Raw genomic sequence first — 26,162 nt, 5'->3', positions numbered from 1 at the left:
TTACTGAAGGGCAGCTACCCTCGTGGCTTTTTTATTTGTATTTTTACAGGCAGGATCTTGAAATAATTTCGATAATTGAAAATATAAATACGTACCAAAAAGCTTGATGCAAATTTATTATATAACCTACCTACTGTTTTACTAATATATTTGTTCGGTAATGAAATTTAACATAGAAATGTTTATTTTTTCTTTTTATTTGTTTAGTATGCTGTATCTTTTGGCAACCCTTACTGAAGGGCAGCTACCCTGGTGTTTTTTTTTAATTTTTATTTTTACAGGCAGGATCTTGAAATAATTTCGATAATTGAAAATATAAATACGTACCAAAAAGCTTGATGCAAATTTATTATATAACCTACCTACTGTTTAGTAATATATTTGTTCAGTAATGAAATTTAACATAGATGTTTATTCATTTTTATTTATTGTCCGTCATATTTTTTCTTTCACACTTCTTCTTCTTCTTCTTCTTCTTCTTCTTCTTCTTCTTCTTCACATTGAAGGATAAATGCATTTGTTCCCTAGCACTTCAATAGAGTGCATTGAAATTGAAATATAACAGAGAGTTTATAAAGTATTTGTGTAAAGATGCCCAACTGTAAATGCAAAAGAAGTGCACATATTGAAAATGAATAGCAAACGAGCCGAAATTATTCTAGAAGAGTCAATGCCTTAATTGTGAAGTGTTCTATATTGAACACCACGCAACTGATCAGAACAGACAACCATAACACTTAACACTAATTGTTCCTAGTTAGAGTTACCGTAATCTTACTGAATCTAATATTCAATGAATGTATATAACAAAACTGCATTAAATTTTCTTAGTTTTAGGAGTTGTTCATAATGGTTTGAGAATCCTTTTGTGGCACTGAATATTATGTGCTTAGTTGTATGGAGCATAAAAGATATGAATCAGTGAAACCTCTCTCTATGAAGTGGACTAGAAAGAAAAATGTGGAAAAATGATAGTTGCAGGAAAATGTTAAAATGCATTTAAAACCTGAAGAACAAAAAAATAATAATCTGCCTCATTAAACAATGAAGATAGAAAATATTATTTCACTGTCTGTTTCAGTTTTTACTACGTATTCAGAATTGTATCCTCTTATGAGTATCTTTCGTTGGAACTGTGCATTTTAAAACATTGTTTACATCTCTCTCTTGTATGTAAAAGTCTCTTGTAAGCTTCAACAAAGCTTTTCAGTAAGTTTAAGTTTGTTATCTTCGTCTTCACTACTGCCAATTTCATCTTCATCACATAAATCGTCGTCAACACATGAAGCCTACCAAATGGCGAATAAGAAGAAGAAAAATAGCAACAGTGATGAATGAAAACACCACCATGAAGCAAAACAAACACGATTATGAGGTAGCTACCTCTTTTCCACAACTGTAATATATCAACCTCTGCCTATCTTTTCTAATGCTTGGCCAAGCAACGAGTCATCAAACTTGAACATTTTTCTTTTCTCAGAAAAGGTTATTTCAGGAAGTTTATTGTTTGGAACCAAGCAGTCTGAATGACTGGTGCAGTAAAATATACAAAAAGAATAATCAATGTGGTATAATTTATAGTCGCGATGCTGTTATTTCTGGTGTGACTCCTCCTCTTTGCTTACGTCTTAGAAAGTCAAGGCTCTATAAAGTCTAGGTAGGTAGTATCGTTCGCCATTTTGTTCTTTCGTTGCCAAGCTACCAGACAAGGAATCTATTTGCCACACCGTTAAACATTATCATGTCGTAGCTCCTATGATAATAAATCAAATGCACTGTAATTCAGCAAATAATTGAGCGGTAAATAACGTCCTCATGTGCTTTCTGCAAACGCCAACGAAAGAGCCAAAATGGTGGGCGATTATATTAAGTATTTATCCAGCCTTAGGAAATGCTTAACATCTTCATCAGCGAATCACAAGACACACATGTTTAAATGTAGCCGACATGCAACGTGATTGGCTGCCAGAAATTAGAGCGACGGGACTATAACATTGTTTATATGCAATTTTTGGGACTTAAAAATATAATGATATATCCGAGAAAACGATAAAATTGTAACAATGGAGAGAGGTTCTACTGTGAATAAGATATTTGAGGTAGTGGTCTACACTTCTCGGCACTAGTGACATCTGTGAGCCATTTATAAAGTCGGGGAGAATAACAAAAACTTAAGGGCCCTGCCATTCGATAAAAAAAAATATTTTGATCTCTTTTATTAAACGTCATTTTATGTATAATTACTACAAAAGATTTATTCTCTTAACATTTGTTGTGTAAATGTATTCTGTTTTATTTTGTGTGTTTTGTTTCATCATGGATTAGTGTGAAGGTGGGGGGAAGTATTATGATGAATATATGTTTAAATATGAATATAATTTTATCAAAATCTCTAAATGGTGCAGAAAACATATTTTGTTTTCACCAATTTTATTATGTAAGTAGGTATAGAAGCTAAAACCATTGCTTCATTTATCATGAAATGCATGTGCTCCCTTATATCTCATTATGATTTTTGTGTTATGATTGTAGCAAAACCTTGTATATTGGTCGTCAGTTTCTTCTGTAGAATTCTGTATAAATATGCAAAGAAACCTTTTGTGTCCACCAAGATGTTTTGCACGCAGTGGAATCTGTGTATTGCCCATCTGTTTATTCAATGAATAGTGATCTTTGACTATGATACAGTTTTTCCTGTATTTCTGAATATATTGTCATAAATATGCTTTTAACTTGTACAGAGTTTTCATCATAAATTTTCTCGAAACATTCTTTATAAAATGAAAATGGAGAAGGATGATTGCGAAAAAGTGTGAAAACAATTATGTTGTTGTTGTTTTCTAATGCCAGGCGTTTGACAATAAAGTCATTTGACCTCTTGCACTCCAATATTTTTCAAAGATATTATCATGGTCAGCCACTGAAGCACAGATTTTGAGGAAAAAAATTATGTTGGATCAGTTATTTAATTCACTTAATGTTGGGCAATGTAGACTGTGGTATAATAAATTCTCAGAGACAAAATACTTAATAATCAATAAGCCAAAAAGATATTTAAATCAGTTAAGAACACAGAACATTTTTAAGAGTTTTCGAAATTCGATACACTAAACCGAATATCACAGCTGTTAATTTTACACACTGAAGATCTGGACTCAACTTCCAGAATTTTTGTTAGATAAAGTAGTACAGTATTTCGGGAAATTTTTCCTTCATATTCTTACTTCTGTTTAGTGAGGAAGAGCCCGCTTTTACCAGTCATGACATCATGTCCTAAGGAACATAATATTGAGTTTTTAAGCTAGGAATTTGTTAGTAGAATATCGATTTGTCGCACAAGAGACTGGCTTCAAATTCCTTTGACTCCAAGTGGACTGTAAAGTGTACAAAATAAGGAAGATTTTCCCAGGGTACTTAATCAATCGTAATTCTGCTACCTTAATTTCCTTGCACTGCTATTCATTGAGAAAAATACCCGACTTTGCTCATTCATTCATTCATTCATTTATTATATTCCATAGATCTTAGCATGAGCAATGAAGCTTTAAGATATGGAACAAGTCAATTTTACAATATTACAATTACAATTTTTACAATTTTTACAGTTTTACAATTTAGTAATTTTCTACAATTTTTACAATTTTCTGCAATTTTTTACAATATTTTGGAGAGATGTAGTGAGATGAGTTGAGGTCCAAGGATTCGCCAAAAGATTACCCGACATTTGCCTTTTGGTTGGGGAAAACCTCGGAAAAACCCAACCAGGTAATCAGATCAAAGGGGTAAGATGAAGTGATGCCGAGGACTCGCAATAGACCATCCAGCTTCAGTCCCACGGCTGTGGAATATGATACTGAATTTTGAACTAGAAGCAGAGAAGGAAATTTTCTCTCGGAGCTTGGAATTTTCTGCTGGAAATTTCAGTGGAATCTGAACTATTGTATTTTAGTTTTAAGGTATCTGAAAAGCAATTAAATATTGACGAATCCCTTGTTTTCAGTCAGATATAGATCAGCCAGGATAGCAGTGAACTACTTTAAAACTGTATATTATAACTTAGGACAAAGGATAGAAGTGAACGTTTTACTTAGTTTTTTAAACTTTAGTAATGAAATGGTCTACCTTCATCAGATTTTATTTTTTATTTTATTTGGTTATTTAATGACGCTATATCAACTACTAGGTTATTTAGCGTCGATGAAATTGGTGATAGCAAGATGATATTTGGCGAGATGAAGCCGAGGATTCACTATAGATTACCTTGCATTCACATTACGGTTGGGGAAAACCTTGGAAAAAACCCAACCAGTTAATCAGCCCAAGCAGGGATCGAACCCGCACCTGAACGCAACTTCAGACCGGCAACTTCAGACTGAGCCATGCCGGTGGCCACCTTTATCAGATAATGATTTTTCAAGTGCCCAGCATTAGAAATGCGCAAACCAACATCTTTTTAATAGTTTTTGTGAGGATGAAATTAAATAATCACCTGTAGTTAATTTATGCACAAAAAATAAAGATGTATAAGAAAAAATAAAGAATAAAAAGTATGTTACACAGAGAATCAAGCAGACAATTAAGGCAGATGGACGATTTTACAGGTTTCACTGTATTATTCTGCATATTTATGCACTGATTTTTGGGTATAATAAGTAAAAAGCAGGTAAGTTGAGATGTTTTGATTTGTTCAGTAAGAAATCTGTTGGTGAAGACGCTTGTGATACAGTACTTATAACATCTCAGTCATTTTGGCACTTAACAAAAAAAGATATATCAGTCCACATTTATATAAATGAAAAACGAAATCACTCCTGCTCACAGTTTTTCTCAAACTATATTCTTAAGATCTGAAATTTACTGTCAGTGACGTGCAGAAAATTCGTAGGGAAATGGTGATAAAAGTTCTGCGTTTGCTGTATGTAATGTTTTCAAAATGTCTGTATAGTTGATTGTTATCTTACATTCTGGTGTCATTGGAATAGTCAGTTTTAGAGTCCAGTTTTGTAGTTTTTGTTAGTTATGTTGTTTCGTCCTGATTGAAAGAAAATTTATATAATAATGTTTATATTGTGCTTCTGTTGCTTGTCGTTAGACCCAAACATTAGAGATTCAAATCTGTGCCAAGAGCAATGAGTTTATTGGAGTGGGGGGAGGAAGCAGGTAGTTCATCCCTGAAAGAGAAATCAAATTGCAAGTTCTTTATCTCTTTAATTCTGATTATTACATAATAGTACATTATGCAACGAGCCTATAATGGTAGTAATTAAGACGCGAGTATGTTTGTTTATGAAACGAGCGCAAGCGAGTTTCATAATTTTCATACGAGCGTCTTAATTACTATTGCAGGCAAGTTTCATACGACTTTTTATGCTCGGCCATATTTCTAACTTGAAATTATTCAGAAGTATTCATGTTATGGTTATGTAAGTGAGGAGTGGAACTGACCTGAATTGTGAGATGTGCGCAGACGCGAAAGTATTGATTTTTTCTGAAACACGAATGTCATTGACCTTGATATAATCTAGAGAATAACATGAACATTAGGCTTGATATAACCTGGAAGTTGATTTAGAATTGAAAAACGAGATGACAAATTGAATTTATTTGAATATTATTTACAATTAATGCTAATTATTGTAGTAACAGAACATAACCTTCTGCGACAGTATTGGATTTCCAGCCTCCGTGACTTTTTGCTAATTGTCTTTCGATTGCATATCTGAGAATAATCGATACTTGCGGTTTTATAACGGTACAATCAGTACAAAGGTAATTTCTCATTGGCTGAACAACTGAATTATAATGAATAGGTGTACTTTAATGAGGTGCATTAAAGGGCTACTACCAGGTGTATAATTACTACATTTCGGCATGGTTGAGCATAAAAAACCTTACAACATTTTAACCAATTAATTATAAAAGCAATATTTTCAACTTTCACGTAGAGTTGCTATTTTCAGATGTAGATGTGCCTACCAGGTAACTCCTGGTAATGTCATCTATTACCTAAAATTAGAAACTATGTGAAAATAGTCCGATATCTGGGTTTGAGGTATTATACTCATCATAAACTCGTAGATATTTGTAATTGAATAACATATAACAAGAAACATGTGTAACAAGAAGCAAGCTCTAACATCAGAGATAATAGTAAGAAGAATATGTGATCCGAGAAAAACAAACACAACTAACAACATTGACATTAAAATGTCCAGTGTGTTCTCTACATGAACTATGTAACATTGAAAGTTAGGGAACTTAAAATAATGTGACAACTAAGATTTATTTTCACTGATAGAAAGTACAAGTATTTTCAATCAAACAGAAAAATTATTAATAAAGAAATTCGTTATCTTTCCCAGTGGCCTCCTATCGGACCTTGGAATGTGCAGGTTCAATAATTTTACCATTTCCTAAAGAAATGTCTTGCTTTACATAAATTCTGAGGTAAGAAAGACAAGAATATGTGATGTGGTTGGGAGACAATACATTGTATTATGGGAGGATTTGTTTCAGTTCTGCACTGCACAGCTTATATAAGCAAACACCAGGTTATTAACTCAAAAAATGCGCACTGAGAAATAAATTTCTATATCAGGCCTCAGCATTGGCTGTTTTGGAAAGTTGTGATAATATATACTTTTAATAGAACAATTGTATTGCATTATTATGACAAGAAATTAAGTTTGATTTCCATAATAGTACATTATGCAATGAGCCTATAATGGTAGTAATTAAGACGCGAGTATGTTTATGAAACAAGCGCAAGCGAGTTTCATAATTTTCATACGAGCATCTTAATTACCATTATAGTCAAGTTTCATACGACTTTTTATGCTCGACCATATTTCTAACTTGAAATTATTCATAAGTATTCATGTTATTCTTATCTGACTGAGGAACGGAACTGACCTTGTGCAATACCTCGTAAATTGTGAGATGTGCGCAGATTTTTTCCGAGAAACAAATGTCGACATTGACCCTGATATAATCTAGAGAGTAAAATAACATTAATCTTGATATAACCTTGAAATTGAATTAGACATTGAAAAACGAGATGACAAATTGAATTTATTTGAATATTATTTACAATTAACGCTAATTATTATAGTAACAGAACTAGTTGTCTTTCGATTGTATATCTGAGAATAATCAATATTTGCGCTTTCATATTGCTACAATGGTATTTTCTGATTGGTGGAACATCTGAACTTTAATGAGGTCCATTAAAGGGCTGCTACCAGGTGTATAATTACTACATTTCGGCATGGTCGAGCATAAAATCCTTAATCACATTTCTAGCAGGAAGGGTTTAAAGCACTAACTCTTTTTATAATAATTCTTAGAACAGTTCCATACATATACTAATTTATACTTTAATGTTCTTGTGTTGTTTTTTAAGATACTTATTTAACCTCAAGTATATTGTGAACTTAAAATAGTGGCTTTTTTTTTACAAATGCAATGCAGAAAAAAACGTTTTTAGTACTAATTCCCAACAAAAGAAACTAAATATTTTATACTTTTAAAGTGTTTATTCATATTTCCAGTTTCATTGACTTTGTTGAGTGACTATACAGACGAGGCTTTCACATTTGTTTACTAAATAAAAAGCACACATTTTCTAAGAAATGATAGTTCTTTAAAGCATAGTTTATAGAAGTGTTCAGTTTCCAATAGATAATAGACCTAATTAAGTAATACCTGATCTTTGGAATTCTACTACACATTGGAATATTCGGTACTAGACAAATGAAATAAAATAACTAAGATGTATTCCACATTATCAGAATATACAGGATGTATCTAATAATGTTAATCTTTTATTTGTATATTTTATGATAATTTAGGCTATTTTTATATACTGATAATAGAATTTATATTCATATTGTGATTAAAATTATTCCATTATTAGGTTAAGTATTTCACTGTGTGATACCAAGTTTGCATTATGAATTAAGTATTTCACTATGTGATAAACTAGTAACTTGTGTTATTGACTTTGGTATTTTCTTTGAGAATTTGTTACTGTTTATGAATATTTTTATGTTATATGTTTGATATATACACGTATATACCTTAAGAATTATAAAATAAAACGAAAATTTATTTAAAAAAAAAAACCGTTTTTACTACCTTCTTATGCTGAAATGAGTATGAAAATTTCTACAAATGTTACCAAGTTTCACAAAAATTAATTTCTACATAGATGTTACGTTTTTAAAAGCAGTGAAGTTGAATGTATTGAAGACGGAGAAGTATTATTGGGTGTGGTTAATTTTTTCTCTGACCACAGAAAAAAATTGCTTTGAATTTGGAATATAATGTAATGACTGTTAATTGCTGTGCCACACAATAACCAATGAAATATGTATTACGCTTTTCGTTCCATAATAATTATTATTTGTGATTTGCTAAAATGCATTAGGTTGTCCAGAGTTGGTACTCATTGATAACAGTATTGACAGCAATTATATAATAAATATTTCAGACATAATTTCCAGTTCAGTTTATACTGGAAAACAAGAAGGAAAATGGCGGAGAGTCAAACAGTTTTCATTGTAGATGGACATTAAAATAAATAGAAGTGTATGTTACACCAAATTCTAAAAGTACCGGTATAATATTATTTATAGCTATGTAGAGAGATTTGAAGTGAAGTTTTTGAATACAGTATTTTTTTATTTTTTATTTTTATTTTATTTTTTTTTTTTCACTATAAGATTCGAAATGCGTGCTTGCATTTAGAAAGAAATTCATGACAACTGTCACACACCAAAAATAAGGAATACCTTACATAGCATAATCCCCAAAATTAATATTTTAAATAAACTCGTGAGTTTAGGTAATCATATATGAACTTTGTATGCATTTCTGGATTCACCCATACGTGCTACATGCCCTGCCCATCTCAAATGTCTGGATTTAATGTTCCTAATTATGTTAGGTGAAAAATACAATACATGGAGTTCTGCGTTTTGTAACTTTCTCCATTCTCCTGTAACTTCATCTCTCTTAGTCCCAAATATTTTCCTAAGTACCTTATTCTCGAACACCCTTAATCTCTGTTCCTCTCTCAGAGTGTTTTGTGAATTCTAACTTTCAGGTTTTTTGAAAGCAGACTAGGTGACAAAAGCTTCTCAATTGAATAATAACACGCATTTCCCATATTTATTCTGTGTTTAATTTCCTCTGAATGTTATTTACAAACATGGCTATTGACAGAATAAACAGTACCTATAACTAAGATATCCCAGACCATTCTGTAAGACACAAACGAAATCCCTCTGTAAATAGCATGAATAGAAGAATAACTTGATGCCTTCATTGTTTCAGTGTGGTGCAAGACATTTTATTTTTGCACCATACCAAAATCTCTTTGTTTTGGACCTACATATTGCCTCCATCATCAGGGAAAGCAGGGAAAGTGGAACCTAATCTGTTTGATTCTGTTTTCCTATAAATCTTGGTAATGAATCCAGCAGATTGATTCCTCTTATCCTATATTTTCTGATGTGAGAGACAATGTGTAACTCTGAGGGTTGCATATTCCTTTATTTATTACGCAATGCAAAAACTAAAAAATCTCGCCAGTTAAAGATGTCGATTCAATTAGAGATTTTCCATAACCACATTACTTACTTATAAATGGCTTTTAAGAAACCCGGAGGTTCATTGCCGCCCTCACATAAACCTGCTATCAGTCCCTATCCAGAGCAAAATTAATCCAGTCTCTACCATCATATCCCACCTCCCTCAAATCCATTTTTATATTTTATATAACCATATGTCTCATTAATTTCTGAAAATTGGGAAAGAATGTGAGGCACTCATGGAATAAAGCACTCTGTTTAAAATAATGGTAGAGCTGAACTTTATCTAGAAAACGCCAGGCTTTGACAATATTTAATCAAAGGCCGAGTTTTCAAAGGAATGAACATATGAATTTGTATAATTTAATATTGCATTTTAAAATGTACGAGGGTCATTTCATAAATCATGGCAACTATGTTATATCTTCCGAATAACCGAAAATGTGGTTAGTTCAGTATATACGTTTGAAAACCTGTTATACACTGTACGGGATGCCACCATCAGATTGCGTCTGTGTGCATTGGTAGCTAGTTGACAGTACACGCAAAAGTTAATATGGCTATGCTCCAAGATGGATGTAAGTAAAGTTGAACAGCGGTCATACATGAATATTGCAGTTCTTCATGGCAGAAATGCTCGTCAGTGTCATTCTGAGCTACAAGAAGCATTGGGTGATAGTGTGTTGGAACTTCCTCCCTACTCACCTGATCTCAGTTCATGCGACTTTGATGTCATTCCGCAATTGAAGAAGCTGCTGCGTGGGAAGTGGTTTGCAAACAGGGAGGACATCTTAACAGCATTTTGACGAGAGATGATACACATAGATGAATCGCACACAGTCAGTGATGTTCAGCACCTGCTTCATCATTGGCAAAAATGTGTGGAAGTCTTGGGGGATTATTTTGAAGGGTGTTAGCTGTGAGTAATGTACTTTGTTTCCTTCTGTGCATAATAAAATAATGATTTCTATTTACGCATTTTCAATTTCCATTACCCATTGCCTCCTGTACCCAGACCCAATTTGGTACTAGCATTGCAAAGCACATTCCAGTGACCTTCAATCGCATATAGTGAATTCTGTTTCAGCAACTTTATTGGCTGATGTAATATAATTGCCATGACTTATGAAATGACCCTTGTATTTTTAATGAAATAAAAACATCATACATTTCAAGGAGAAGATTGAAGTGCTATGTATTATACTTTATTACACTAACTGGAAGCCATTCTAAGGAAAAACACTTATTTTTCTAATGCAGATCTTTATTATTATTATTATTATTATTATTATTATTATTATTATTATTATTATTATTATTAATCTAAACTTACTTCACATTCACAGTATGCTACAAACTAAACATGCACTCAACATTTTTTTGTGTCTGTCAATCCTGTCTTATCCATCATTTCCCATTATTCACTACATAAATTTTACAATTTACACTACACAATAAGTAAGTAAAGTTCTTTATTAACATGTTCATTAATATTACTAATTGATATTGTATACCTGTGGCCTATTGCATCTTGCTTTTCCTACCTTTTCCCTTGCTTTGTACCTCAAAGGCCTCTCTGAGCTCAGAAGATGTTCCTCTGCAGAGATTTATACAGTCCTAACCGAGACTTGTTAGCAAAGCATGAGAACTTAGTGGGGTGAGAAACATTTGGGCAGTAATTTTTGCCTTATTAATGTTCTTTTGTGTGTCATAAATCAGTGACACATGACCTCTAGGTTTACAGCCCTTCCGAAGTAAGCCACTCTTAAGTATTTATTATTGCCACTATTTCAAAGTCTGTCTTGAAAGAAAAAAGAATTCAAAATTTGCTGGTCTACAACATTTTATGCGTGACTATACTGAGCTATATGCTAGTGATGCATAAATTGAAAATGAGTTTCAGTTAAATTGAGTTAAAGTCAAAGAACCAATGACTTACAAAGAGATGTTGTCATTCTGATGTTACAAATTTGTTTGGTTTTTTTAATCTTATAAAAAAAACATAAAAATAAGAGGTCAGGGGGGGCTCGGACCTCTCTCACATAGGGTTTGGTTCTCTTTTACGAAGTTAGCCAAAATGACGAAATTTAGGCATGTCCAAAATTACGTTTTCCTTAATTCTGGAACAGGGTTGCCAGATTCTTTCTTCAGGAATCCAGGACAGGCGATGATACTGCATACCTGAACATAATATATTTGAATTAATTTTATTTGTAATAAAATTGATTTAAATCGTTTTATATATTTTAACTAGTTACATAGGGCCTAAACTTTTAATTTTATTACAATCTTGTTGGAGTGTGTAATTTTCTTTGAATTAATTATTGATAAAGTCTGGAAAAATAATGTGATATTACAGCCTGATTCATACAGGATAAAATGCCTGAAACAGTGTTCAAATCAGCGATGGGGAACAGCTAATATAGAAATTATAATTCACGAAAGCATTTATAATAAACAGAATGAAATAACAAATGCATTAATAGCCTTTCTCAGAGAACTTAGCTTCTCCTGCTACCTTAGCTGCTGTTGTATGCAGGTACTCATTGTGACTACTCTGTTTACAATACGAGTTTCTGGTCCCTGGTTTAATTCCTAACAATAATGAATCCCCTTTCAAAGAGAATAAAGAATATAGATCATACTGTATAATACTTAATATATACTATAGTATTATCGTTTTTTATTTTAATACAACCCGATAGGAGGTGCCAGGCAGTGTTGACAAATACATTCAACATAGATTGTGCAAGATCTTGAAAAATTAACAAGGAATTTTAAAAATTATTTTATATAAATTAGCAAAAAAATAGTATTTTTCCAATTTTTATGACATTCCGGGATAAATATAACTCAGCCCAGTCCACACCTGTTGAATAATGGCTAGCGCATCTGGCCGCGAAACCAGGTGGCTCAGGTTCGATTCCCGGTCGGGGAAAGTTACCTGGTTGTGGATTTTTCCGGGGTTTTCCCTCAACCCAATATCAACAAATACTGGGTAAATTTCGGTACTGGACCCTGGGCTCATTTCACCGGCATTATCATCTTCATCTCATTCAGACGCTAAATAACCTAAAATGTTGATAAAGCGTCGTAAAATAACCTACTAAAATAAGAAAATTGGAACAACTGGATAATACCCACGGCAGACCAATATCGATAGTCGACGCTACTCGCTGGCCACTAGTCACCGGGCCGTACCGAGCCGTATCAAACAAAATATAATCGAAATGGTGGTAGTCAAATTCGCGACTATATTCTTAAATAATTCACTCCATTAGTCAAGTTCAAGGTTTTATGTAGTACAACGGCGGTTTTTTGAATGCATTAAAAGAAAATGAAGATGTAATAAGATCATAAACTAGGTTATCACAAGGAAATTAACAGGAAAAAAGGTGTGTTTCACGGAATACCATTAAGTAAATTTCCGGTTAATGTTCGCCAAAGCGTAAAGTACGTAATTATGACGGCGTTGCTGTTTTATTTCTGGCCTATAGAAAAATACCTAGCCTTTTACGAAAAAAAATTTTAGGGACCATGAAATTATTCACTGCTTTCATTATAGGCCTATTATTTTTTTTATCAATATTACGAATCAAAAACTGTCATATTATATAATTTTAACTACTACATGGACGAATGAAATCAAGCTAACCTAACCAAAGCTAACCTAATCTAACCAAAGCTAACCTAACCTAACCTAACCAAAGCTAAGCTAACTAAAGCTAACCTAACCTAACAAAAGCTAACCTAACCTAACCAAACCAAAGCTAAGCTAAGCTAAGCTAACCTAACCAAAGCTAACCTAACCTACTCGCAATATTTACGCAAATACACATTGTCGCTAACAGTGGTGCTATCTCTCAATAATGTTCAGAACGAAGGAGGTAGACAGAGAGAGAAAAAAAAGAAATATAGCACAAGACTGTTTTGTCTCGAGACCCTCATCTAAGACACGTAATAAGTCACGTAATCTACTTGCAATATATTTGCGCAAATACACTTTGTAGCCAACACTGGTGCTATCTCTCAGTAATGTTCAGAACGAAGGAGGCAGAGAGAGAGAGAAAAAAAAATTTCTCCCGGCAACTACGCCACACACCAATGTCATGTTCTTATGTTGGTGACATTGTGTATTTACTTAAATTTGGTGGTAAACGTAACGGCACGGTTCAAATTGACTGTGGTAATTCTCCAGTATAGCGAGAAAATTAAATAACTCAGTCCGGGACACACCATTAAAATCCAGAACAGTGCTGGGAAATCCAGGAAATCTGGCAACCCTGGTAAAAACAAAGCTGGCACCAGTTCCCTGCTAGGAAGATAGACAATAGTGCATATGACAAAGATTAAAGTAAACTAATAATGCAAATATGTATTTTATATTTTTATGTGGAAATTAGGGCCTATCAGAGAGTCGAAAATCGAAAAAGAGAGGAGAATTGGGAGGACAAATTGAAAAGGTACACAAATGCGTCCTTGCAAGGGAGTTGGGGGCTGTAAGAAACTAAATATGTGAGCTCCAAGCCTGTTGGCCACTAGTCTCACTCCAGTTTACGCTGCTCCACTGAAGGAGTTCTAGAAAATTTTGAAGGGGAAAGCCGAAAATGGACGTAACCTCTTAGGTACCACATACGCGAGAGGGACGGAAATGTGATCAAATGATCACGGAATGGGACAGGACGGGATGAGGAGGAGATGGCTGGTGTTGATCTGCACATTGAAATGAACTGTCATATCGCAGTTAAGGAGGAGTCAAGAAGACTCTGTCTGTTGTTCGATGACAAGGCTGGTGAGGACTGCCAGGAGAGACGCTGTGAATTCTGAATCTGCAACTTGAAAGGTTCCCTGTCCTTTCGCATTGCGACATGAGTGACGTTGCACATTTATTTCATAACTTTATAGACTCTGAACTAGGGCACTAAGTTGTTTGTTAGAAAAGGGGGACTTATGGGGAAGGGCATATAGGTCCATGGCCCATTTCTCTTAGGGCTCATCCCGACATTTGTCTTAACGCCTAAGGAAAACCACGGAAATACCTTAGGCAGGATGAGTTGTCTCAATATAAGAGACTAGCCAATTTGGCTTTTAGGTAATAGATCGATTGATTTATGAATTTAGGATAGATGTAATTATTAATTAATTTAGAGTAATTAAGGGGTTCATGGGGATATGGATGCAGGTCCGTGGCCCATTTCTTTTAGGGCTCATCCCGACATTTGTCTTAACACCTTAGGAAAACCACGGAAAAGCCTTAGGCAGGATGTATCAGAGAGGAAGCTGGAACATGTGTCTTTATTTTCGAAGCAGGTTTACAAAAAAATTGTCAAAACAAATCTATGACATTGATGTGACAACCTCTCCTTGCTCAACTAACTAAAATATACCCTTCTGTTTCATTTGAACTTGCGTGCATTTGCATGGAAACTATTAAACCATTCATGAACAAATTTTGTCATTTACTGGCTGTTAAAGTGGCACAGGATAGTCTGACAGTTAAGGCATAATGCTGCAATTAATATTTGAGAAGAAAAATTCGCTCCAGCGCCGGGGATCGAACCTGGGTCCTTGGTTCTATGTACCAAGTGCTCTGACCACTGAGCTACTCCGAATTCAACCCATAGCACCGGCTCAAATTCTCCTCCTTCAATGTTTCCCTTTGTGGCCTGACTCCAAGTTAGGCATATATGTTGACGTATTTGTCCAATGTCAACTGCCATTATTTATTTATTTATTTATTTATTTATTCTTATAACAGGGCAAAGCCCCAATTACAATAGACAGTACAGATATTCGTTTACAAAAAAAAAAACATAGATAACATGAAAAAAAAAATAAAAAAAGAGATTAAACAGATACAAGTGTAAATACAAATTAAAATGGAAAATGAGAAAAGGAAAGAAAAAAAAAACAGACAAATAGATACTACCTAAATAAGAGATACAGATATAGATATAAATGAAAAATACAAAATAAAATGAATAGAAAAATAGTTAAATATAGATATCATAGCCAAAAATGTAAAATGTAGCTATAATTGGCAAATTACAGAGTAACAAATAGCAATATTATATGAAATCAACTACCTTCAGTATATTAATAAGAAAATGTTTGTATTCCATGTAAGAAATGCAGAAATCTAGATCCCATGTTTTACATATTTCATTGAAATTTGGACACATTTTTAACACTGGTGAATTTTTATGTGATGAAGTGTTTGGTTTTTTATAATATAACAATTGACGATTTCTTAAATGTGATGTTCTAGCGTTAATCTGGATTTGTGATAATATTTCGCTATTATCCAGTAGACCGTTGAATATTTTATATAATAAAAGTTGTTCAGCAAGTAATCTACGACTGGCAAGAGACATTAAATTAAATTCAGTAAGTAAATTGTTGTACGAAATTTTGTTATGGAGGGCCGAACAATGATATCTTCTAAAATACAAATATCTAGAGAATCGTTTTTTAATTTTTTTCAATTTGATTACTATGTGATATGCAAGTGGGTGACCAAATTACAGAGGCATATTCCAATTTAGCGTGAACATGACAATTAAAAAGGAGTGTCAAAGTCGAAGTGTTCTGTAAAGTTTTTGAATTTCTAATAATAAAACCCAAATTTTTGAAAGCATTATTTGTTATATTAAATATGTGGTTATGAAAAGTCAAATTATGATTAATAGTTACACCGAGATCTTTTACACAATATATTCGTTGTAATGGTTCATCGTTCAATGTATAATTACCTCTTAAATAAGATGTAGTCCTTGTATAAGTCATATAACAACATTTTTTTGTATTAAAGTTTAACCCATTGTTTAAAAGCCGTTGATATCAATTTGTAGTAATTCTAGATCGGACATATTTTGTATTATACTAGGAGCGCTGAGTGACTTATTTGGCTGGGATTCCGCAGTTAAGTGCACAGTAATCTGTGCAGACACATGCACTGCAGCTATGAGAATATTATAGATTTATTAATTTGTCCTACAGAATAATATCTGTAATATTGACAATTAATATTTGAGGAGAAAAATTCGCTCCGGCTCATGCTGCAAGATGAATGTTGCAGGTTTGATTCCCGATGGTGTTAAGGATTTTCTTCTTTAATCTAATCCTTTCGGCTGCACTATAGCCTGGGGTTTACTTACTGGGGTTTACTGAGTACCAGGGATATTTCCTTGGAGGTAAAGACAGCAAGCATGTAAGACTGACATCCCTACTGCCATTAGTGCAGACTATCTGTACAGGTGGGAGCCTTAACCTCCCACTATCTTGTGGACCTCCATGACCTCAGATGTAAATGACTTTACCTTCACTGATAAGTAGGGACTGTATTCTGTCCCAGGATATGCGGATTTAAAGTTAGTTGTTCATAGACAATATTGGTGTGATGTCATGTTGCTGTGTTGCATAGGTACTATAAGGAAACATTTGCATCTTGTTTGTTCTGCAGTTGACGTTCTATTGATGATTCAGAAATTTACTTCGAAGACTATTGAAAATGAATTCTAATGATGACCTTTCCTACAATTTAAATTATTTGATTAAATGGCGATCTTACCCGTGTTAATTGTGTGTGGCTTACAGCTGTTTCGGTGTTTCTTCACACCATCCTCAGAACCATTTAATCAGTTATTTATATTCAAGTGTTAAAAGTAGTGTACGAAAGATTCAACATGGATTAAATTATTTGTTCATTTATTTGATTTATTTTTACTGGTACTGGCACAGCTAAGGTCATAAGGGCTTCTCTTCTATTCAACTAGTATAAAAATACATACATACATACATGTTCTGCCCAAGGGCAGATCTTTCACTGCAAACCCAGCATTCTCCAATCTTTCCTATTTTCTGCCTGCCTCTTATTCTCAGCATATGATCTACTTATCTTAATATCGTCTATCATTTGATGTCTTCTTCTGCCACGAACTCTTCTCCTGTTAACCATTCCTTCTAGTGCATCCTTCAGTAGGCAGCCAGTGACCTGACCAATTCCTTTTTCTCTTTCTGGCCAGTTTCAGCATCATTCTTTCTTCACCTACCCCTTCTAACATAGCTTCGTTTCTTATTCTGTCTGTCCATTTCACATGCTCCATTCTTCTTCATATTCACATTTCAAATGCTTCTATTCGCTTCTCTTCACTTCGTTGTAATGTCTATGTTTCTGCCCCATACAATGCCACACTTCACACAAAGCCCTATCAAAATATATATCAAACATTAATAACATCAATACAGTAAACAATGAAATAATAATAATAATAATAATAGCAAAATGTAGATGTGTAGTTACTTGTAATTTTGAAGAGTTAAACAATTAGGGTGGTATTCAGAGACATTTCGCAGCATGCTCTACGAGTGTACTAAGCTAGCCATGGCTATCCACTGGTTACTAGTACAGAATTCAAATCATATCCTATCGCTAACACTGGTTTATGAATACGAAAAACGCTGATAATCCACCGAAAACCCGCGCTAAAAATGTCTATGAATACGAGAATTTAGTGTTAAATAAGTCAATTTTGATCGAAGGAAAGATTGACATAATGAAGGAAAATTGTTATATAAAAATATAAAAAATAAATATTCTACAAAAGTAATATTTGAAGGAAGATCATATTCTGGAGACGAAAAGCAGTCTTTCTGATAGTTTACTTTTGAAAGAAGTAAATGTGTCACAGCCCTTTACACTGTATACACTAAAATACGCTATTTTCACTATTTACACTATTATAAAGAATGAAGGCTTACATGATCAAACATTGTTACACTATTGTACACAATTTTATTTACAAAATAAGTAGGCTATAGTATTATGAAATAAAATACTTTGCATTACAATACATATATAATATACATAAGCCTAATATTATAAATAATGTTTTGATCAATGTAGGCCTACATTCTTTTTGATAGTAGTTTGAATAATAAAAATAGCGTATTCTAGTGTACAGAGTTTAATTTAAATTTTAAATATTAATGTGACTATTAAAGTTATCCATGTTTTGTTCTGCCCCATTTTACGAAACAAGAGTAGCAAGAGATATTAGTCAAGTACTTCACTTGTTAGACGCAAGCACATTGTTCACTTAAAAATTCCAGTAATACTTAATCTTGTTACCTTCTGGGGCAAAGTACGATCCCTACTGATAAATTTCTCATATTAGTAATGTAATATTAAGGGAGAAAACTGTAAGAATATGAATTTAATTCAGTTTTTAAAATAAATATATACAAATGTTTGGTTCCCGTCGTCAAATTGTGAAATTATAGAATGAATTAAATCTCGAGACTGTTTAAGTCGCTGAATTGAAAAAGTGTGGAGAAAGAATCTGTAAAATATTGGCATCTTGATTGAAGAAATGGATGGAATCTGTAAAAATTTGGGAGAACAGTATATTGTATAGCTAATACACACCAGTCTTCGTGCTGACCACATGATATCTCCATACTGGTTGGATGATCGTTCACTTCTGCTGAGGCATGTGAATGTGAGCCCAGCAGTTAGCTGATCAGCCTTGATCCTTCATAGACGTCACGCCACGGATTATCAATACACACAGATACTTCAGAATATAGCTGCAGAGTAATATGGTTAAAGATACCAGCCACCCAGATGTCCAGACTTCATCCAAGAAATTCCTGCATGTGGTTAGTTTCGAACTTCTATTTTGGATTTCCGTTCTGAAACTCAACACAAGATAAAAGTTGGTTAGATATGAAATATCCATTCCTCAACAAAAATAAATACTTTTGTAAGACTCAAGATTTTCTACTAACCACAATATATATTCAAATACCTTGTTACTAGAGAGAAGGAATGTGAAGTAGATACATAAAAAGCCAAAAAGGCACTGCATGCTAAGAATGCCAGAAAAGGACGCATTTTATTTATCTTGAAAGCTGCTGGCCTTGACGATATTTCATTTACAAGATTACAAAGACTTGATACACATTCAAAATATGAATTCATTTTAATACTATTACCGTATTTTAAAACATATTTACAACGAAATGGAACCAGAAATATACATTTCAAAAAGAAGATTGAAATGCTAGATAGCTAGAAAAAAAAAATAAACACAACATTGAATAAAATTTTAATTATGATTAGAATTTTTAATTGATAGAATTTATAGCTAGTCCTGTAAATAATAAGTATTGAATACAACGTACTTTAGGGCCATATTCATAGACATTCTTAGCGCGGGCTTCCGGTGGATGATCAGCGAACTAACGTTTTTCGTACTCATAAACCAGTATTAGAGATATGATATGATATATATGAATCCTTTACAAATAATCAGTCGATAGCCGGGGCTAGTTTAGCACGCTCGTAGTGCAGGCTAGCGAAATGTCTATGAATAGCACCCTTAGAGTTGATCTATTTTGGTTTCTGTAATTTGTAAATAATGTTGTTAAAGTTTAAGAATATTGTCTGCTTATTTTTAAGGTAAAGTGATTGGAATATATATTTTTTTATTTTGAAACCTTTTTATCTGTATTTCCTATATTTATTTAGTCACTTTAACTCCTAGGTCTATCTTGACAGTCTGTTGTTTACTTCTTGGAATGCTTGTGGTTGCACTGTCTATTATTCTGGGGTAATCAGGATCCAATCCGGTATTCGCCTTTATTTCACTGAAAATTAGTTACATTCATTTGAGGAAATCCACTGAAAAACCTCGACCAGATTGGTTGGCACTGGGGATCGAACCGAGGACCTCCCGAATGCTAGTTCAGTGCATTACCATTGAGCTATCTTTATAGATGGTGATAGTATATGTTAAATATTTTACTATTATGCAAATTATAAATTTATAATATAAAGCCATCATATTTTCTGCTACACTCATATAAGTTGGCAATTTTGACTCTTTGTTGAACATTAATAATAATAATAATGATAGGGACAGGGAGGTTGAAACCCTTGCCCATGTCCTGGGGGCCTGTCCACATGGTGAACTTCTACGAAATACACGGCATCATACAGTAAGGGCAGTAATCGAAGAATCGACATAATTACATTTAAACCTCCCTCTTTTGAAGGTTACATCATAGACCCTACTGTGAGATTCGAATCACATGAACACCAGCCAGAAGAAATACACGAGGAAAAAAGGAATATATATGAACCTTCCATCAGTTTTTATAAGGACAAATATCATCTGGAATCCATCGTCATTACAGGACTAATAATAGGAGCCCGTGGGACCATACGCCGGTTCCTAGTTGACTTCTGTAAATCTTTTGGCCTGCATAAAGATATTTTAAGAGATCTAACAATTGCAACACTCAAAGGATCAATAGCTATTTTCAGGCATCATACATATGGACCATGACTTTAATTCGGATCTCCTTGACGTTACTTTGTTTATTATCATGTTTCAATCTAATTCAAATTGTTATTTTTCACTCTAACAACAATGTATCACTAAGCCTCAAGGCATTTAATCTATTTATTGTATCATGGTACTCTTTGTCAATGGCAACCTGTAGTAGTTACAGGAAGAAATAAATAAATAATAATAATAATAATAATAATAATAATAATGATAATAATAATAATAATAATAATAATAATAATAAAACTATAACATCACTCGTGTGTTGTTCTCCAACCAGGAGATTAACCGTGAAAGGAATGTGCTTACTATTGCGTCATCTATTTGGAGCGAAGTAGATAGATAATATTAGTTATAACTTTAGTTTAAAAAACATGCGCTCTCCTGCATATGTTATTTCTTGTATGGAGGGATTAAAAGACCAGGAGATTAACCGTGATCTAATTTTGTAACTAGGGTAGTATAAATATGTGTGTATCAGTGTTACCGTTTGTGCTTTGAGAGTTAGCCATTGGAGATGCATGTACTCACCTATGTGACCTTATGACATCTTATGACATCAAGATTCATTCAAAACAATTCCCCGCTGTATCTCATTCCCCTGAGATTTTCTCCTGGTTGGAGTACAGTATTCATTTTCTGTACTATAGTCAGGGTAAGAATTAAGATTTCTGATGAGGGGGGGGGGGTAGAATCCTAGATAGATAATACTACACATAAAATTATTATTATCCTCATTCAATATGGCTCAACGCTTGGTCGCACTGAGTTGCTTGTCTTGCATCTTGCTCATAATAATAATTATATCCATGAGCAGCCTTAAGATAAGATGTGTAATTCCTAAGTTATTGATTGTTGTCAGCTTGCCGGTGATGATAATACATCAATATTATTTTCTTTGCTTACTTTATACTTTATAAAGTATATTCATATTAAAGCAATTATATTTTGTGAGAGGGGGGGGGTATAGAAGTTATCCCTGGCAGGGATGTTAATATGAATTTATGAGAGGGGGATAACTTTCCAACAAGGGGGGAAATCTCCTCCATCTTCCCTCTTTAATTCGTACCTGACTATAAGTAACTTATTTAAAAATAAGGATGCTATTAGTAGTGTGAAATGAGGAGAATTTCTCATCTGTCTACTGCAGAAACATCCTCTCCTTTGATTTTACACTGTCTATCTCAACCAGGAATGATAATTCTTAACCTTTATCCCACCTAATTTTATTTAATTGGAAACAGATTTTTAAATATGTATATTTACAGACACAATATTATATTGTTTGTACTATATCCTATCGAATACCATAGTTTATTTTTGTAAGACTACAATTTTTCAGTCTTTGCGCAACTGTTTTTATTTCTGTAATATATTGTCGGTATTACCTATTGATGCAAGTAAAGAGATAGGGTTGGAAGTAAATCCCGAAAAGACTAAGTATATGATTATGTCTCGTGATCAGAATATTGTACGAAATGGAACTATAAAAGTTGGAGATTTATCCTTCGAAGAGGTGGAAAAATTCAAATATCTTGGAGCAACAGTAACAAATATAAATGACACTCAGGAGGAAATTAAACGCAGAATAAATATGGGAAATGCCTGTTATTATTCGGTTGAGAAGCTTTTATCATCTAGTCTGCTGTCAAAAAATCTGAAAGTTAGAATTTATAAAACAGTTATATTACCGGTTGTTCTGTATGGCTGTGAAACTTGGACTCTCACTTTGAGAGAGGAACAGAGATTGAGGGTTTTGAGAATAAGGTTCTTAGGAAAATATCTGGGGCTAAAAGGGATGAAGGTACAGGAGAATGGAGAAAGTTACACAACGCAGAGCTGCACGCATTGTATCCTTCACCTGACATAATTAGGAACATTAAATCCAGACGTTTAAAGATGGGCTGGGCATGTAGCACGTATGGGCGAATCCAGAAATGCATATAGAGTGTTAGTTGGGAGGCCAGAGGGGAAAAGACCTTTGGGGAGGCCGAGATGTAGATGGGAAGATAATATTAAAATGGATTTGAGGGAGGTGGGATATGATGATAGAGACTGGATTAATCTTGCACAGGATAGGGATCAATGGCGGATTTATGTGAGGGCGGCAATGAACCTCCGGGTTCCTTAAAAGCCAGTAAGTAAGTATTACCTACTGATGATAGAGGCTTTACATTTCAAGTGACATGTTTAACTAAGATGCATATAATAATTTCCTTTTCCGAATTTTATATGTGTATTTAATACCAAGATTTTAACAATGAAGTCATTATTCTTCTTTGTTGTCTAGTTATTCAGTAATATAATATTTAAGAATTTAAATGCAATTTTTTTTTTTTCTGCTGGGCAGAGAGAGAAGGAGAGAACAAGAGCAGTTCCATGCCTTACCAGGAAAATAAATTGCATTGTAAAAATGTACCATAAAATGTAATGGTTCTTAATTGGTTTAAGCCCATGCAATTAATGTATGTATGCCTTATAAAATGGTACATGAATAATAATAATAATAATAATAATAATAATAACAATAATTTACTTACTTACTTACTGGCTTTTAAGGAACCCGAAGGTTCATTGCCGCCCTCACATAAGCCCGCCATCGGTCCCTATCCTGTGCAAGATTAAGCCAGTCTCTATCATCATACCCCACTTCCCTCAAATCCATTTTAATATTATCCTCCCATCTACGTCTCGGCCTCCCCAAAGGTCTTCTTCCCTCCGGTCTCCCAACTAACACTCTATATGCATTTCTGGATTCGCCCATACGTGCTACATGCCCTGCCCATCTCAAACGTCTGGATTTCAAGTTCCTAATTATGTCAGGTGAAGAATACAATGCGTGCAGTTCTGTGTTGTGTAACTTTCTCCATTCTCCTGTAACTTCATCCCGCTTAGCCCCAAATATTTTCCTAAGCACCTTATTCTCAAACACCCTTAACCTATGTTCCTCTCTCAGAGTGAGAGTCCAAGTTTCACAGCCATATAGAAGAACCGGTAATATAACTGTTTTATAAATTCTAACTTTCAGATTTTTGGACAGCAGACTGGATGATAAGAGCTTCTCAACCGAATAATAACACGCATTTCCCATATTTATTCTGCGTTTAATTTCCTCCCGAGTGTCATTTATATTTGTTACTGTTGCTCCAAGATATTTGAATTTTTCCACCTCTTCGAAGGATAAATCTCCAATATTTATATTTCCATTTCGTACAATATTCTGGTCACGAGACATAATCATATACTTTGTCTTTTCGGGATTTACTTCCAAACCGATCGCTCTACTTGCTTCAAGTAAAATTTCCGTGTTTTCCCTAACCGTTTGTGTATTTTCTCCTAACATATTCACGTCATCTGCATAGACAAGAAGCTGATGTAGCCCGTTCAACTCCAAACCGTGCCTGTTATCCTGAACTTTCCTAATGGCATATTCTAAAGCGAAGTTAAAAAGTAAAGGTGATAGTGCATCTCCCTGCTTTAGCCCGCAGTGAATTGGAAAAGGATCAGATAGAAACTGACCTATACGGACTCTGCTGTATGTTTCACTGAGACACATTTTAATTAATCGAACTAGTTTCTTGGGAATACCAAATTCAATAAGAATATCATATAATACTTCCCTCTTAACCGAGTCATATGCCTTTTTGAAATCTATGAATAACTGATGTACTGTACCCTTATACTCCCATTTTTTCTCCATTATCTGTCGAATACAAAAAATCTGATCAATAGTCGATCTATTACGCCGAAAACCTCACTGATGATCCCCAATAATTTCATCTACGTACGGAGTTAATCTCCTCAAAAGAATATTGGACAAAATTTTGTACGACGTCAACAAAAGTGATATTCCTCGAAAGTTACCACAGTTGGTTTTGTCCCCCTTTTTAAAAATAGGTACAATTATGGACTCCTTCCATTGTTCTGGTACAATTTCCTTTTCCCAAATAGCAAGTACAAGTTTATAAATTTCGCTATATAATGCACTTCCACCCTCTTGTATTAATTCTGCTGGAATTTGATCGATACCTGGAGACTTGTACTTTTTCAGATTTTCTATCGCAATTTCGACTTCTGAAAGCGTAGGTTCGGGTATAAATGGCTCAACAGTTTGTATTTCAATATCGTCCCGATCATTTCTATTTGGCCTATGTACATTTAGTAGTTGCGCAAAATAGTTTTTCCATCTGTTTAGGATTGATGGAGAGTCTGCAAGCAAGTCACCATTCTCATCCTTGATCACGTTTACCCTTGGCTGATATCCGTTCTTAAATTCCTTTATACCCTTATATAAATCTGGAATGTTTTTATTCTTACTATCAGTTTTTCCTTCAAGTAACCTCTCTTTTTATTCCTAAGTGTACGACTTGCTTCCCGTCTTTCATTGAAATAATTATCTCTCTTCTCCTCAACTGGATCCTGTAAGAATTTCAATTTTGCCTGTTTCCTTCTTTCTACTACCATGCAATAATAATAATAATAATAATAATAATAATAATAGTAATAATAATAATAATAATAATAATAATAATAATCAGAAAACTATAATAAGAGATATAAATTTAAAATTGAGGTACATGTATCTTTCTAAAGAAGTCAGTAAAATTAATTTATGAACACATCTGATGTGAAAAAGATATGACATCTCTTTTATATATCTTTTGTCAAAAAAAAAAACAGTATATAATACTGCAAGCTTGATCTATTTGGAATCTGTAAGATCCACAAACACACAAAGGATTACAAGTTAATCTATGACTAGGTTCACTATAATTTCTGTACCTTAACATTTGTCCCCAGTAGCAGCTCCAGTCTGTTTGTTTCCCAACTGCTACATTACTCACTAATTGGAGAGTGATTTTCCTTGTCTGAATGTGTCTTATCAGCTTACCAGTATGTCATCATTCAGTTGCAGGAAAAATGACTGGCTTCCACTTCAACTATTTATGTAATAGCTTTTATATATGACAATAAACGAAGAGTTAATAAAACTGAAACTATTAACAAGTTACTGAATTTACATGGAAAATACAACTATGAATTAGTTTCGTCATCAGAAGATCACGTGGTTCACAACATAGTAAAATTGGACATTGCCAAATAAAGCAAGAAATAAAATTAATAAAAAAGAATTCTACATTTTTTTCTTTGTATGTACATGCATTTTTCTTTATTGTCCTGTTGTAAAAAGCTTCACTGTTTCAAAATGGCTATA

General features: G+C 33.6%; 1 protein-coding gene and 1 long non-coding RNA gene across 7 annotated transcripts in view; one reads left to right on the top strand and one right to left on the bottom strand.

The window, feature by feature from the left end:
* LOC138702941 (uncharacterized) overlaps window positions 1-26,162 on the top strand; it is a 257,644-nt gene that overhangs the window by 187,698 nt on the left and 43,784 nt on the right. The window lies entirely within an intron of this gene.
* On the bottom strand, window positions 15,437-26,044 carry LOC138702943 (uncharacterized). Its single transcript, XR_011332923.1, has 3 exons — window positions 25,730-26,044; window positions 19,021-19,292; window positions 15,437-17,800 (listed from the first exon to the last, which is right to left on the bottom strand). It is a non-coding gene; the product is annotated as an uncharacterized lncRNA (long non-coding RNA).

The sequence above is a fragment of the Periplaneta americana genome, chromosome 7 (assembly GCF_040183065.1).
Source record: "Periplaneta americana isolate PAMFEO1 chromosome 7, P.americana_PAMFEO1_priV1, whole genome shotgun sequence".
Lineage (NCBI taxonomy): Eukaryota > Metazoa > Arthropoda > Insecta > Blattodea > Blattidae > Periplaneta > Periplaneta americana.
The sequence above is the reverse complement of the archived record's forward strand: the minus strand, read 5'-3'. Positions and strand labels throughout refer to the sequence as shown.